Source organism: Vidua macroura, chromosome 22, assembly GCF_024509145.1.
Source record: "Vidua macroura isolate BioBank_ID:100142 chromosome 22, ASM2450914v1, whole genome shotgun sequence".
In the NCBI taxonomy this organism is placed as follows: Eukaryota; Metazoa; Chordata; class Aves; order Passeriformes; family Viduidae; genus Vidua; species Vidua macroura.
Genome location: NC_071592.1, coordinates 6,050,665 through 6,065,395, shown reverse-complemented (window position 1 = coordinate 6,065,395; position 14,731 = coordinate 6,050,665). Strand labels below are relative to the sequence as shown.

At 49.4% G+C, this 14,731-nt stretch overlaps 1 protein-coding gene across 4 annotated transcripts in view; it reads left to right on the top strand.

Annotated features, from left to right (window-relative positions):
- KIRREL3 (kirre like nephrin family adhesion molecule 3) overlaps positions 1-14,731 on the top strand; it is a 368,214-nt gene that overhangs the window by 216,469 nt on the left and 137,014 nt on the right. The window contains exon 1 of one of the 4 annotated variants that reach the window (XM_053996904.1): positions 8,746-8,760. The exons of the other annotated variants lie outside the window; for them this stretch is intronic. The gene's annotated coding sequence lies outside the window, so the exon portion shown is untranslated. Of the gene's footprint in view, positions 1-8,745; positions 8,761-14,731 lie in introns of those variants that run through there. 4 annotated transcript variants of the gene reach the window in all.

Here is a 14,731-nt window from a genome sequence, read left to right as displayed (position 1 = left end):
CTCTGAAATGTCACCTTTGCCTACTGATGATGGATAAACTTCTTTCCAAAGACTTTCCCTAAGGTGTGGTGCCTGATGAACATGGCCTTCCTTCGCTCCGTCCCACGTAGCTCTGAGGGATGAAATCCTCCTGCCAGGGTTGGCAGTGCTGGGATAAACCTTGGGAAAGGTCAGCAGGTCTGTCCCATTCCCTCCAGCCTCTTGGTTGCTGCAGCACGTTCTCACCAGTCTCACCAGCCTGCTGCTGGCTGTACATGGGAATATTCCAGCCCATGGAATGCCAGGGAATGTGGTCACCAGTTAATTCCCCACCCTGTCACCCAGGCCATTTAAAGCTTGCTGAGGGAATATCTATTTGAAGGCCTTCAGGAAGCCACCGTGCTGTGTCCCATAGTCCAGGGAAAACTTTCCCTGCTCTGCTCTGATGCTGTGCTGCGGGAGGTCCAGCATTTCTCCACATTCTTTAGGGAACCTACCAGCTCTCCTTTACAAAGGAACTCTGTCTCCTCCTTCCAAAGTTGTTCCTGTGTTACTCTGCCCAAGCAGGGGGCTTTGGGGTCTGCGTGGAGTGGACATCTGTCCTCTGTGCCCAATCCTACTTCCTTTGGCTGTGGAAGGAAGGGACATGTTTCTGCCATTCCCTGAGAGGATGATTACAGAATGTTGAGGTGAAAGACACTGTCTTGATCTGCTGTAAGCCCAGCTCAGGCAAACCCTGCACCTCAGCTGCCCTAACACAGTGTGCAGGGCAAGAACTGGATCCTGGTATCTTTATTATCCCTCTAGACTTGCTCTGCACCTCTCACTTGCTGTCTTTGAAAGAGGAGGGGTGGAAATAGATGGCCATGAGAATTGTGTTCAGCTATTTCATGAAAGTCATAATCATTTCTAATCTGAACGTGCAGGGACTGCATCACACGGCCCAGTCTGTCACCAAGATTGTCCTGCAGCTGCAGTTTAGCCAGAAAGTAAAAACCCATCCAGAGACAGAAATACAGGAAACGAGCGTCTCTGGGGCTGGGCAACTTTTTGATGCTAGGACAGCCCAGGTGCTGAGCAGTGGTGGGTTATCCAAACCAGTCCTACAGATCAGAGATGCATCCCTGGGATGGGAATGGAAAGCTGGTCTATGGAATAATGGCTTGCTCCAAGTGTAGATGGAGGAGGTGGGCAGCCTTCTGTCCTCACTGCAGGCAGGGCTGACAATGCAATTCCCTGTGGATACTCACAGCATTGGAGAATCACAGCATGGTTTGGGTTGGAAGGGAATTTAGAGACCATCCCATTTCACCTGCTGCCACCTTCCACCAGACCAGGTCACTCCAAGCCCCATCCAACCTGGCCTTGGACACTTCCAGGGATGAGGAAGAGTTTCCTCAGACAGCAAGTGAGTCCCAAACAAGGGTATTTCATCTGGGCAGATGGCAGGGGGTGACCAGAACTCTGCTCATCCCCTCCCAAAGGAGCCCTGTGGATGCATCCCTCACCATTCAGGGCTGGGGCTGTGGCGCAGCGGGTATTCCACCTGTGCCATTGAGTCTCTGTGTGACTGTCAGGCTTTAATGCAGATTATTGTCTCTTTTCCCACACCAGGAGGGCTGAGTGCCCTTGGTGATGGGATCTGCCTGCCCAAAGAGCCTGCTGGCACTGGTGTGAGTGCCCTTATGTGCTGCAGGACTCTCCTCTGGGAAGTCCCTGAGCTGGCAAAAGGGAAGGACATTATTAGGGAAGTTGGAACCCCTCCAGCATCCGTGATCCTCTCATGTTTGTTCCCTGTGTGTTTGCCAAAAGCACCCTTATTTATTTCATCAGCTAAATGCTGCAAACCAGATGCCTGAGCTCCATCAAGGCATTTAATGATGATGATCATTGCTTCCCCTAATGCAGTGTCTTCTAGCGAGGACGATGCCACAGCAGTGCACAGCTGTTGACCAATGGGGGCCTGTCTGTTTTCTCCAGTGTTTTATGGTACTTATCTATTTTTTTTTCTGCTAAGCCTCCTTTTTTTCCTCTCTTTTTCTTTTTTTCCTTTTTTTCTGCTGAGTTGCAAGAAGTTCTGAGGTGGAACGTGGCAGCTGTTTAATGGTGCAGGAAGGAGCCTGGCGAGGCAGATGAGCTCAGGGAGTGAGGAGAGCCTCCCGCTCCTCTGTAGTGCTGCAGAAAGTCTCCTGTGTGACAGAAACACGGTCCCTGCATCCTCACAGAAGCAGGGAAAGGATGTGGCTGCTCTTTCCTAGCTAAGCTGGGAGTAAATAACACAGATGAGTAAATAATACAGACCAGGCTGCACGAGGAGGCTTTGGCACAGCCAGAAGGATGACTGATCCTAAGGGGTTTCTTTCTGGTGCAGAGCCGTGTTTTTCCTTGGCTGGATGCACCAAGATGAGCTTGAGAGGACACGAGGCAGGGCACAGATGTTGGGAAAGGCACACGTTGGGCATGGGGGGATAACTTGGCACAGGAAAGCTGCTCAGAACCTGCATTTCCCAGGGGTGTGCTTGACTGTTCTGCTGAGCTGCTCCATTGATCAGGATTGAGAACGTGCTGGGGACAGGTCAGGTTGCTTCATTTTATCTGGTGGCTTCACTGGGAAGGTGGGAGCAGGATCGTGTCCTTGCCATCCCAAGGTGTTCCAGGATGGACGTGCTGCTGTGGAGACAGGCAGAGGCACTTCCCAAAAGGAGACATCAGCCCACAAGGCACTTCCCAAAGGGCAATACCAGCCCACAGGGAAGAAGCTTTGACAGTAACAGTGGTGAGGCCCTGGCACAGGGTGCCCAGAGCAGCTGTGGCAGTGCCCAAGGCCAGGCTGGACGGGGCTTGGAGCAGCCTGGGACAGTGGAAGGTGTCCCTGCCGTGGCAGGGGTGGCACTGGTGGCACTTCAGGCTGCTGCCATGCTACAGGAAGCACACGTGGCTGTTCAATGCAGCCGCGGTGCCGCCTTCCTGCTGGGAAGCGCCGTGTAACTTCTGGAGGTGTCTTAAGATCTCTTAAGAGACAATTAAGAATTCCAGTGTTGCTTTGATATTTGTTGAACAAAACATTGACACAACACACCAGGCTATTCAGGTTTGTTTTAACTTGCAGTTTAGGTTTAAAAAAAAAAAAAAGAGTATGAAATGAATTAGCAAATTATTTTGATTGCTTTGTTCATTTTTCCAGCAAGAAAGTTACCCACCTGGAAAATACTGACTGGCTGCAGGCAGGAGCAGAATTTATTACCTGAGATAAATGGATCTGGGATAAAAGTCCTCTTTATTTTTTCATTTTAGCTGCAAAGGATGATATGCTTCTGTTCTGCTCTTTGTGCCCAAGATCAAATAAGAAGGAACTTTGCATAGGTGTGCCAATGCCTTTCAAGGGGAAGTTTCTCCCCCCACCCCAACCTTCCTTTTCCTCCTGGAAGCAGCACCTTGGACTTGAGATGAGAGCAGTGTTTGACGTCCTTTTCACAGTGATGCCAGCATGACTGAATCCCAGAACTGGCACTCATTCTGTGTTCCATCCCCTGCGCACAGGCTCTGATCTCTCTACCTTGGCCTTGTTTTATTCCCTTTTTTCTTCCTTTCTTTCTCCATTTCTTTGGAAAAGAAGGCTTTGTGGGAGAAGCCTCGTTTCATTTCCCCGCAGGTCCCGAGGGGCGGCTGGTGGATCTCCTATGCAGGGTGTCAGCTGCATTAAATGAACACACTCAGATCATTGTAAATCCCTATTTACACATCATAAACACGAGGATATAAAACATAGAGGAAATAATACATTATTGATTACATCAGTGGCATGTAATGTCCTTTGAAAGGCGGGGGGTGCTTGCCCATCCATCAGCGCTCCGAACGCGGATCCTCCTGCTCCCCGGGAATCCAGGGCAGGTCAGCTGTGTGTGCCTGGCTCCCCTGGCTCCTGTGCAGAGAGGATGGGCAGCAATGGGGAAAGGTGGCTTAGAGCTGTTTGCAGAGAGAACAGCAAAGGCCAGTATCAGCCTAAAAGAAAGAAGTTTTGACAGCGACGGTGGGCAGGCCCTGGCACAGGGTGCCCAGAGAAGCTGTGGCTGCCCCTGGATCCCTGGAAGTGTTCAAAGCCAGGCTGGACAGGGCTTGGAGCAGCCTGGGACAGTGGGAGGTGTCCCTGCCCTTAGCAGGGGGTGGCACTGGACGGGCTTTAAGTTTTCTTCCAAGCCAAACTATGCTATGCTATTTCCCCTGCCTGCACCCCTGTCTTTTGGGCATGTTGGAATTTTCCTTTAGGCAAGACGGTGCTTGAAAAAAATTTTCCTACAAGTGCAGCCAGAGCATTCAAATCTCATTGTCCTTCCCCGTCAGAGCAGACAACATCTCCCATAAGGAGTGGGTTATGTGCAGGATGCCCAGGTCACGTTGTATGTGAGCAAAATGAAAGTTTGGTACAACACCTGGGGGTGCAGAGTAAGTTATTTTTTGGGATTGGGAAGGATGGCTCACAAGCCCTGACACCATTCTTATGCCTATCAGTCGGATGCACTCCAAAGCAAAAAGTGTGGTGGTTTTTTCTCTGTGTGTATGAATTTTTGTTAGGTTTTGTGTTTGTTTTTTTTTAAAAATGGTGATATGCTCACCACCTGAGGTGCCCTATCAGCATCACTGCCCTGGCACTCATGTTACAGTGATGAAGAGCAATATTTTGATGGTTACTGAAATTGTAGGTGATGATTCCTTCCTTCTCAACAGCAGGCACCATTCCTCACTTCCCATGCGATTCATGAAATTCATTCCCTTGTTTTATCTCTGGCTGAGGTTGCAGGCGAGTGAGGTCGGTGAGGCTTGACAGGCATTTGGAATAGGTTTTGTTGGGTTTAAATGAGTTGAGAGTTCAAAGCCAGGCAGGTAATGGAGCGGTTCTGCTCCCCTTGTTCACTCTGAGGAGATTGCAGACCCTGCAGCTCCTCACAGCGCTGCTTCAGAGGCCAACTGCTCTGGTCAGGAGAATCCTGAGGTACAGCTGGGTTAGAGGGCACTGCAGGACAAGGGGGAATGGCTTCACACTGATGGGGGCAGGGTTCAGGTCGATATTGGTGACGCCTCAGGTTTTAGCTTTTCTATTTTTCAGATGCTGTGCTGCTTTAGTGTGTAGTTCTGAGCTTCACATGAGGGGATGCTGAGCTCTCTGCACAGAGCAGGGAGACAAAACAATTCCTCCTCCAGCTGGGCACCAAGGACAAATGATCCAAATCTCAGCCCAAGAGCACAAACAGCGTGGGCTGGAGAGAGAAAAACAAGCAGGATGGGACTGCATGGGCTAAAGCTGGAATGGGACAATGAACTGCAAGGTGCAAATGGAGCAGAGCTGATCCCAGTGAGAGCCCCCGGGAGCGCTCGTGCATTTTGGGACCATTTTGGTTCATCTTGGGTGTGGCCCTGGCTGGGCTCTTGTGCTGCCCAAGGTGGATCCATTGAAGCCTCCTAATAAATCCCTACTTTATTCTTTAACTCTGTCTAGTCTCTGTTCTAGGGCAGCCTCACAAAGCATCAATGGGAAGAAATCCTTCCCTGTGAGGGAGGTGAGGCCCTGGCACAGAGTGCCCAGAGCAGCTGTGGCTGCCTCTGGATCCCTGCAAGTGTCCAAGGCCAGGCTGGAAGGGACTTAGAGCACCCTGGGATAGTAGAAGGTGTCTCTGAGGATGGAATGAGATGATCTTTAAGATCCCTTTCAACCCATCCTTTTCCTGGTTCTAACAGAGCACCTTCATGAAACGTGGATAACTTTACTGTAGACATGGGGAAAGCTCCTGGCCCCATGAGCCACCCCAACCTTGGATCCCAGCTGTTTACTCACCCTGCTGTGAAAACATATTAAAGTTCCCTTTTCCTGCAGCTTTTTTCCTCCAGGTATTTAATCTTAGTTTACAGATGAAATGTGCAGTGGAGAAAAAGATGCTAATCACACAGTTGCTGCACTCTGCTCCAGCCACTGAAAAATTTATTACTATCTGTCCTGGACTGGACAGGGCTGGAGCATCACCCTGCTAACAGCTTTGGAGCAGCAGCAGAGAGACCCAACATCACAGCAGGGCACAGCCCTGAGCCCCTGGGGCCACCAGAGACCTCACAGGGGTTGGTGCAGGAGAGCTGCATTTCCTAATCTCTTCTTGGCTCAGCTCAGAGGCAAGGAAACTCCGGGCTGGGCTGGAAGCTTCCAGCACTTGGCTGTGAGTGCCACCAGCAGCTTCCCGGTGTTTCACGGTCAGAGGAGATTTTTATCCACCATTTGTCAACACTCTCAGGCACCTGGTGGGATTTTTGGGGTGTCCTGTGCCGAGCCAGGAGTTCAACTCAATCCTTGTGGGTCCCTTCCAACTCAGGATATTCTATGACTTAGCTACTCAGCTCTTCCCACTTTTTTTAGCCAGCTGTTGCGGTGTCATTATTTCAGTCTCCCGGATACATCGTTAGGTACATCCCTAATAGGTGCCTTGCCTGGCTGTAACAGGGCACGTGGTGTTACATGATCAGGTTCTGACAGGCTTTTACAAACCCGGAGCAGAAGGCGAGGTCAGAAATCAGACCAGAAATGGGATTTCTCCGGCTCCCAAAGAAAGGTGTTTGGCTGTGCAGCTTTCTGAGCATCTTGTAATATCAAACTGTCTTGGAGGTAAAGTGGTTTGATTTTTGGCCTGTCTCTGCCCTCAGTGGATTATTTGACTTACAGTTCAGAAAGACTCAAACTGGAGCTCCTGTGATGCATCTTAAATATATGATTTTCACTTGGCTTTTTGCAAGACCAAAGTTTCTTCCTGGCAGATCCTCCTGTAACTGTATTTCCTCTCCAGCACCAGCAAGCCCAGCAGAATCTTGGAGCACACAACCATTCCATAAAGTCCCTCTCCTGTGGCTGTGTTTGCTTATGTCTCTCTTTTTTTTTTTTTTTTTTTAACTTGGACTATTTTCATAAAACCTCACACCTTGGAGAACCCAAAATTGCTGAGCAAGGAGATAATCATCAGTGGTGCAAGGAGTGCTCATGTCTCTCCTGCAATTAGCAAACCTTAACGCAGGCTTGGCTCTCTTTCCAATTAAACCCTGGCAAGCTGGAATGCACGATGTGCTAATGAAATGGGGAGTTTTGGAGCTCCTCTGCTGGCTGTTTGGAGGATATGGGAGCTTTAGGCTGTCTGGCTGAAACGAAGCCATCGAAAGTAATGGGCTGGACAATCTCACCCCATTACTTTTAATGGGATTGAGAGAGTGCATGGGGAGCAGCACTGGGGGAAGCAGGGGAGCTGTTTCCACAGATCATCCAAGTTATGGCAAATGCTGGGAAAATGCCCTTCTGGCAGCAGGAGCTGAGTGCAGTGACAGGGTTTGGCAGGGAAGGAGCAGGGAGCATGAAGGCACCAGTGCCACAAGTCAGCCCTGAGTGGGGGCTGATTTTGGTCAGGGCATGTCACAAGGGGGGGAACTGCTGGGTGTGGGAGATCCCTGCTGCTGGATGGGGGAGATCCCATTGCTGGATGAGGGAGATCCCATTGCTGGGTGGGGGAGATCCCTGCTTCGTGCCTGCTTTGGTCCCTCCCTCATACCCATCTTCCCTGGTTTACCTTCCTACCCCTTACCTGTGCTAACTGCACCTGCAGAGGTGGAAGGAGGGTTTAGCATGGTGTGAACCACAATGATTTCAGCTGAGGCAGCTGAGCATGGCTAGCAAAGCGTTTGCAGCGTGAAGATCCAGCTAGTGGGACCAGTTGCAGAAATTGTGAGTTTTCAGGTCAATTAGGAAACTGAAAATGCTCAAAAAGGGGAGAGGGATGGTCATGAGACATGAATATCACTGGAGTAAATATTTAGGCTGAATGCTGCAGCCTGAAGTTGTCGTGGATGCTCAGTGTCTCTGGTGTCCTCTCTGGAGCCGGGCAGGGTGAGCGGTGCCAGGGCAGGGCGAGCTGAAGCACCCAGCCTGAGGCCGCTGCTGTGGATGCCTGCCTGGCCTGGAGGATGGATTTGTTCCTCGTGGTGGGACTGAATCTGCTCCCGCTGGGACATGGAAGGAACATGGTCTGGACAGGGCAGCAATCAGCCTCCCACAGCCTGAGATTTGCACACTCACTTTCTTTTCTCCTCCTGCTGAGCGTGGCCAAAGCCTTCCCTGCCAGCGCGCTCGAACCTCAATACCTCAATCAAAGCAGAAAGGGATGGGAGTGTGGTGATGAGATAATCCCTTAAATCTTATGGCTTTCTCCCTCTCCCTGTAATTGGTGCCTTGTTCCTGGGTGGAGGGCTGAGACCTGTTCTCACGCTGCCCCTTCCATTTAGCACCACAGCTCTTCCAGAAAGTTTGAACAGAAAGGGAGGAGCAGGGACTGCAGCAAATGCACCTCCAAGTGGGATTAACCTGGAATTGCTTCTTCCTTGGCCAGTTTACTCATCTGTGATGGTTTGGCTACACCACCACAAGGTTCCCCAACCTGTTTAGGAACCTCAGCTCCCATTCAAGTTCCTGGGAAGTAATTCAAGTTTGGATATCTGAGGAGGAAATGGGGATTAACCTGTGCCGTGCGTCTGCCCTAAGATAACACATTCACGTCACTGATCTCTTTCATCTTGGAGAGGAAACAGCACAGCATGGACTGGTCACAGCAGGTCTCCTGCCCCTTCCCACCTCACAGGCAGGAAGGCAGCTAAAAGAGATGGCTGAGAGTTGCCAAGGAGAGGAAAAATGAAATAGAAGCTGAAGATCAGAAATATTTTTAAAACGCCTCAGATGCAGAAGAATTGCAGCCGTGCTGTGAGGTAACCAGCAAATAGAATTTAATTATACGATACACAGGAATAATGGAGCTTGTGAGGCTGGAGTGTGATTTCCCAGTAATGGGAGGACAGCAGGGATCCCTGCCTGGGCTGTGTGTGTGTTCACGGAGAGCAGGACGGTGCTGCAGTGCTTTCCCTGCCTCCAGAGGGGAGGGAAGGGCCACAGCTCCTCCAGCTTGGACTCGCTGGGCACTTCTTGGGGTGGCCAGCACATCCAGCCTTTGGAGCAGCTGGGCAGTGGGATTCTCTGGATCGGGGCCAGGAGAATCTGGGGCACATGGGCTTGAAGGCAGTGGCTGAGGTCAGGCAGAGGAAAGCTGTGATCCCAGCACGTCTCCGAGGGCAGAAGTGGTTTGTGCTTCCTGGTGCTGCTGTCTGTCTTCCAGACTTGTAAGAAGGATGGCTTAGGCAGAAACACATCCAAGGTGGGAGGTGTGAGGAGCCATTGTTGATCCAGAGCACGGCTATAGATGTGACCTTTACGGTTCTGTGGGTTTATTTTTATTATTTTTCTCTCCAGCTTATCCACAATCTGTCAGAGCAGCGTGGGGACTTCCAGGGTTTATTGCAAAGTGTTTCCATTGCCATGATCTCCTCCCAGTTGAGCTTGTTTTATTGTGTTGGATATTCACCTTAGGGGATTGGTTGGTTGGTTGGTTGGTTGGTTGGTTGGTTGGTTGGTTGGTTGGTTTGTTTGTTTGTTTGTTACAAGTTGCTCTGGGTGGGGTGTGAGGCAGGGACACTCCCACTGCTGTGTGGATCTCTAGACCTGCATGTAAATGTGGCTCTCTGAGTGACAAGAAATGTTGCTTATTCCACCATGAGATGTTCCCACCAGGCTCCAGGATAATGTGCTGTGTCTGATGTTGCTTGGATTGGGGTGGGACACACAGGGGTCCTTCAGCAGGAGCAAGGAACAGTGCAGAGGCTTTCAGTGAAATGAGAAGCCCCAGTGAAATCAGGCCTTCAGAGAAAACACTGTGCTCTTAAGGAATCAAAATATGTGGATTTTGTGTCTTTCTCCCTGTCAGTTTTGTTCTGAGCTGGTTTTAGACCATCTCAGAGTCTCACAATCCCTGCTGTTGAAAGCCCTCCCAGTTTGTAGGAGCACATCCTGATCCAATCACTGGAGATGGAGCAGGAAGGCTGAACACAGCTTTAGAGCAGCTCGATCCATCTCCCAAACACCCCTTCCCTTGCAGCCCCTGATTCACACAGACCCTTGTGCTGCAGACTCTGGGGCTTTTCCAATCTCTGGGCCACATCCCCATTAAGGCATTTTATTTCCCTGGAGAGCTTTTTTTCAGTGGAAGGGGTGCTGCAGAAAGCTGGGATGGGTTTCGTACATGAAGAGTGGGGTCAATTTTCTGCTGTCTGGAGTTGAATGTGCAGCTCCTGGGTTTGGTGGGGTGGAAGAAGGTGGGTGGAGGAAGTTACGTGGCACCACAGCCCTTGCCAGGCAGGTCCCCAAGTCCCTGCAAGTCCAGGGCTGAGCAGCCAAGCAGAGCATGGGGGGAAGTGACAGACAGCCCAGGGCCATCCCAGCCCTTGTCTCGAGCAGAGGAATTCCTGGAGGAGGTGGAGCAGTCAGACAGGGTGAGGGACACTGCCTGTTCCCCTCTCCTTCCCTGGCCATGGAGGAGCTCCATGGAGCACATGGATCTGTGTGGGCTGGTGAACGCAGCCACTGCAGTGAGGCCAAGACAGATATGCCCAACACCTGGTTGTTCTGCCCTGTCCCTGGCTGTCCTGCCATGTCCCTGGTTGTTCTGCCCTGTCCCTGGTTGTTCTGCTCTGTCCCTGGTTGTCCTGCTATGTCCCTGGTTGTCCTGCTATGTCCCTGGTTGTCCTGCTCTGTCCCTGGCTGTCCTGCCATGTCCCTGGTTGTCCTGCCATGTCCCTGGTTGTCCTGCTGTGTCCCTGGTTGTCCTGCCATGTCCCTGGTTGTCCTGCCATGTCCCTGGTTGTTCTGCTCTGTCCCTGGCTGTCCTGCCATGTCCCTGGTTGTCCTGCCATGTCCCTGGTTGTTCTGCTCTGTCCCTGGCTGTCCTGCCATGTCCCTGGTTCTCCTGCCATGTCCCTGGTTGTCCTGCTCTGTCCCTGGCTGTCCTGCCATGTCCCTGGTTGTCCTGCCATGTCCCTGGTTGTCCTGCTATGTCCCTGGTTGTTCTGCTCTGTCCCTGGCTGTCCTGCCATGTCCCTGGTTGTCCTGCCATGTCCCTGGTTGTCCTGCTATGTCCCTGGTTGTTCTGCTCTGTCCCTGGCTGTCCTGCCATGTCCCTGGTTGTCCTGCCATGTCCCTGGCTGTCCTGCCACCTCTCCAGAATCAGCAAATCTTGTCACTTCAGATCTCCTCCTGGTGGGACAACAGGGATGGTGATGTGTCCAGGTTTCAGGGGCTGACCTGGGGAAACACTAGGAGAGACTGGGGAATGCATGGGCAGGTGCTTGCCTGCTGCTTTGATTTCCCTGGAAGGCTTGTTCCAGCCCTGCCTGCAGCAGCTCACTGCACTGGAACAGAACATTTGAAGACCAGGCTGGAGCAGCAGGTACAGTGGGCTGAAGTGAAGCAGATTCATCCCCTGGGAAGCCCTTGAAGTGCAGGTCAGAGCCACCAGTGGGGGAGTTGGCTGAATGACACAGGAACCTCACAAGGAGGATCTGAGCTCCAGGGCTGCAGCAAGGCCAGGAGCACTGGAGGGCCTGAGGTGCCTGGGACAGCAGCTCTTGAGAAATACTCCAAAACTTGTGTGAACTGGGGGAAAATGCTGGAGCTGCAGCTGGATTCTGCAAGATTGTGGAAGGAAACACCACCACAAGAGTGGAGCCTTCAGAAGTGGGCTATGGAGGGAGCAGGTGCAACCCAAACTCCCATGGGACTGCTAATTGAATTTGGAATCATGGGCAGCCCCACCAGCCTTTTCCAATGCCTGGGTGTGTTTTTTGCCATCATTCTCTGACTGTGTGGGGTACCTGACCCAGCTTTCAGCAGTGCAAACAGGAGTGGGTTTGGTACTTAATAGTGAAAAAAGCAAATTGTTTCTACATAACCTTTTATTTGGTTTTCTTTTAAATAAAACCCTGTGTGTAAGTTATGACTTTTATAGTAGGAAATACAGGAAAAATACTTTTTCCTGCACATGAGGTGTAGTTAAGCTGTGCAAGTTGCTGACCCAAGGTCTTAGCAAAGCATTTTGGGCAATTTGACCAGTGTAAACACATGCCTGTACACACAAAGCTGTGAAAGCTGTTTGTGTGGGAAGGTTCAAGTACCAACAGCCACCTTACTCTGGGGTGAATTGTTTTTCCTACTGCAGCTCCATCAGATTTCTTAACTTCAGGAAAAGGAAAAAATAATCCAAAGAATGACTGGATTTGAGGTTTGTGAAGATTTTTCTTCACTTGTCAGATGCTCCCCAAATTGGACATGTTTGTGAGAGGTTCAGAAAAAGTGCATCAGCCGTGAAGGGCTGGGGAGGAGAGTGGGGAATACAGACAGATTCAGTTCTGAACTTTAGGGACCAAAGGCTCTGTGTTGCCACTAGAGAAAAAAAGCCTCTTCAAAACACTCCAGTGCTGAGTTACAACTTGGAGGTGCCTCTTTTCCCTTCATTAGCCAGGGAACACAGGGATATCATTCTCTTTGCTCAGCAGCACAAATCCCTCTTCTTTCTTTCCCCTTCTGCCAGTTGTGTTTCCTGCTAAGAAGCAACTTTTAATTGTCTGGTACCAGGGCAGAGCTTGTTCCTGGGAAGAGCTGCCTCCTGTGTGTTTCTCTGCTCTTCCTCTTGAAGCTTCCAGTGCTGATGCCTTTCAAGGCACCTGGAAAGCTGGATTCCAGTGTACTCCTATTCAAGGCATGTACCTGTCCACAGTTGTTTGTCCCAAAAAATGCCCTCCTGGGTTATGGAGACTCCGCTTTTCTACTGGGTTGAAAGAGGCATAGCAAAAATCAGTACATCCAAGCTTTTCTGTCTTTTTCCATTATGGTTTTTTACCCAAAAGAAATGTTTGAGAGAAGTTTTAAGATCCTTCAGACCTTCACCCTTCAAATTCCCAGTAGGGACAACAGCCCTGGCACTCATTTGAGCTGTTGCTGTTCCCCAATGCATGAAGGTGCCTCTCTAGTGGTGTTTAAGACAAATTTAGGTCTTAACAGAGGTTCTACACAGGGCTTCAATTTTGGGGAGATTTCTTTCACCATGCAAAGTTGAGCTATCCTCTCCAAGATCTTCACCCTGTGAGCAGTAGGAGAGGAGACTGGAGTGATAAATTCTTCAACCAGAACTGGCTCCTGAATGGGGACAGTTTTCCACAAGCCCTGCTGGATGTCCTTCTCTCTTTCCAGGGCTGTGGGCTGTGGGAGAATAGCCAGTTGTGTTTTCCATCTCGGAGCAATGAGCTGGCAAACATCTCTGCTCCATCTGTTTTCTTTCATTGATGGATTCTTTAAAGTCAGATTGTGGTCCCACAGGGACACACTCAACTAATCCTCTGCTTTTAAGATTTTATTTGTGCAATAAATGGATGACAAGGTGGTTTGCGAGTACATAATACAATAAATGGGTTTATAAATGCAACTTTTTTGCAGAGCACTGTAGAATAAAATACAATATCACTCTGGCATTTAACACTGATCTCTGCTTCATTCATATTTCAAACAGTAATGTGCCCATTTTCTCATCTGGGAAGCCTCTTAGGTTTTTTAATACATTTTTATAAATTAACCAGGCACAGATTTAATAATAATATGCATTTGTATGGCTTTTTTCATCTCTGAAGATCTTGGATTGCTCTGCAGACTTAACAGTGTAATATAGAAATTCTGTGCCAAAGGATCCGTTTGCTCTCTGCCAAATTGCAGCAGGAGTTTGGATGGCTCAGGAATGCTCGTGGATGCAAACAACATCGAGGGAGGAAGCTTCAACCCAGCACTGATGGCAGGAGAACCTGGAGGGAAGGGTGCTCCATGGCTGCCCAGGGCAGAGTCCTCTGAAGGAGAGTTTACAGGGATGTTTGGGATGGTTCTGAGCCCGGAAATCAAAATGATGAAAACCAGAGAAAATGCTCCTTCACATATTTCTTTTGGGATGCAGCATCCCTAGACACAGTGAATCCAGGAGCATGAAGAACCTTGGGAGATCAGGCTTTTCTGCCCATATTGCTTCTTTATCAAGGCACCCATGTTCAGCAAGCAACTGTATCCACCAGGAGAGGAAACTCCTAAGCAGGAGGATGAGGATTCTCCATCAAAATCTCTTTGATTTGGTCAGGTAGGATCTTCTCCTTGCTGGCCAACTTAGGAATGTGTCAAGCTTCTTTCCTTGGAGAATTTCATGCTCTTTGAAGAGCTCCCAGACGAATTCTTTGCTTCTGGGATCCCCAGGTGAGATCCCAGGCTTTTCCAGCCCTCTGCCTTTCCCAGTTTCCACATTTCAGTGTCACTGACAGTAGGATATCTACCGTGGAGGTTGCCATTCCCCATCCCAGAAAGTAGAGTTAAAGTCATGGATATAACACGCAATCAGAAAAAAATATTTACAGGTAGCAAATTGCCATCACTGTAGAAGGAAAACATGACAAAATGGAAACGTGATATTTATGTTAATACTAAGTTTTAAAAATTTAATTTTAGAGACCAGCTGTTTCTGCTTCTCTTATAAGAGTTTAATTGGTATATAATAGCATAGTTAATTAAATACAAATCAATAGTTTAAACCAGCTAATTGATATTTAATATGTATGGGAAAATATAACTTAGTTGTAATATCATTAGCTCAATATTAAATAAGCAATGGAATTGCAATTATGCCTTTACAACGATTATAAAGTTTATCGTTCTTTAATAAACTTGCAATTAGACAGGTTGAGCTGAAAAATTATTAAACAGGTATTATTGGGCTATTAAATGTTTATTACATTCCTGGTGGGATACAGCTACACAATAGTACAT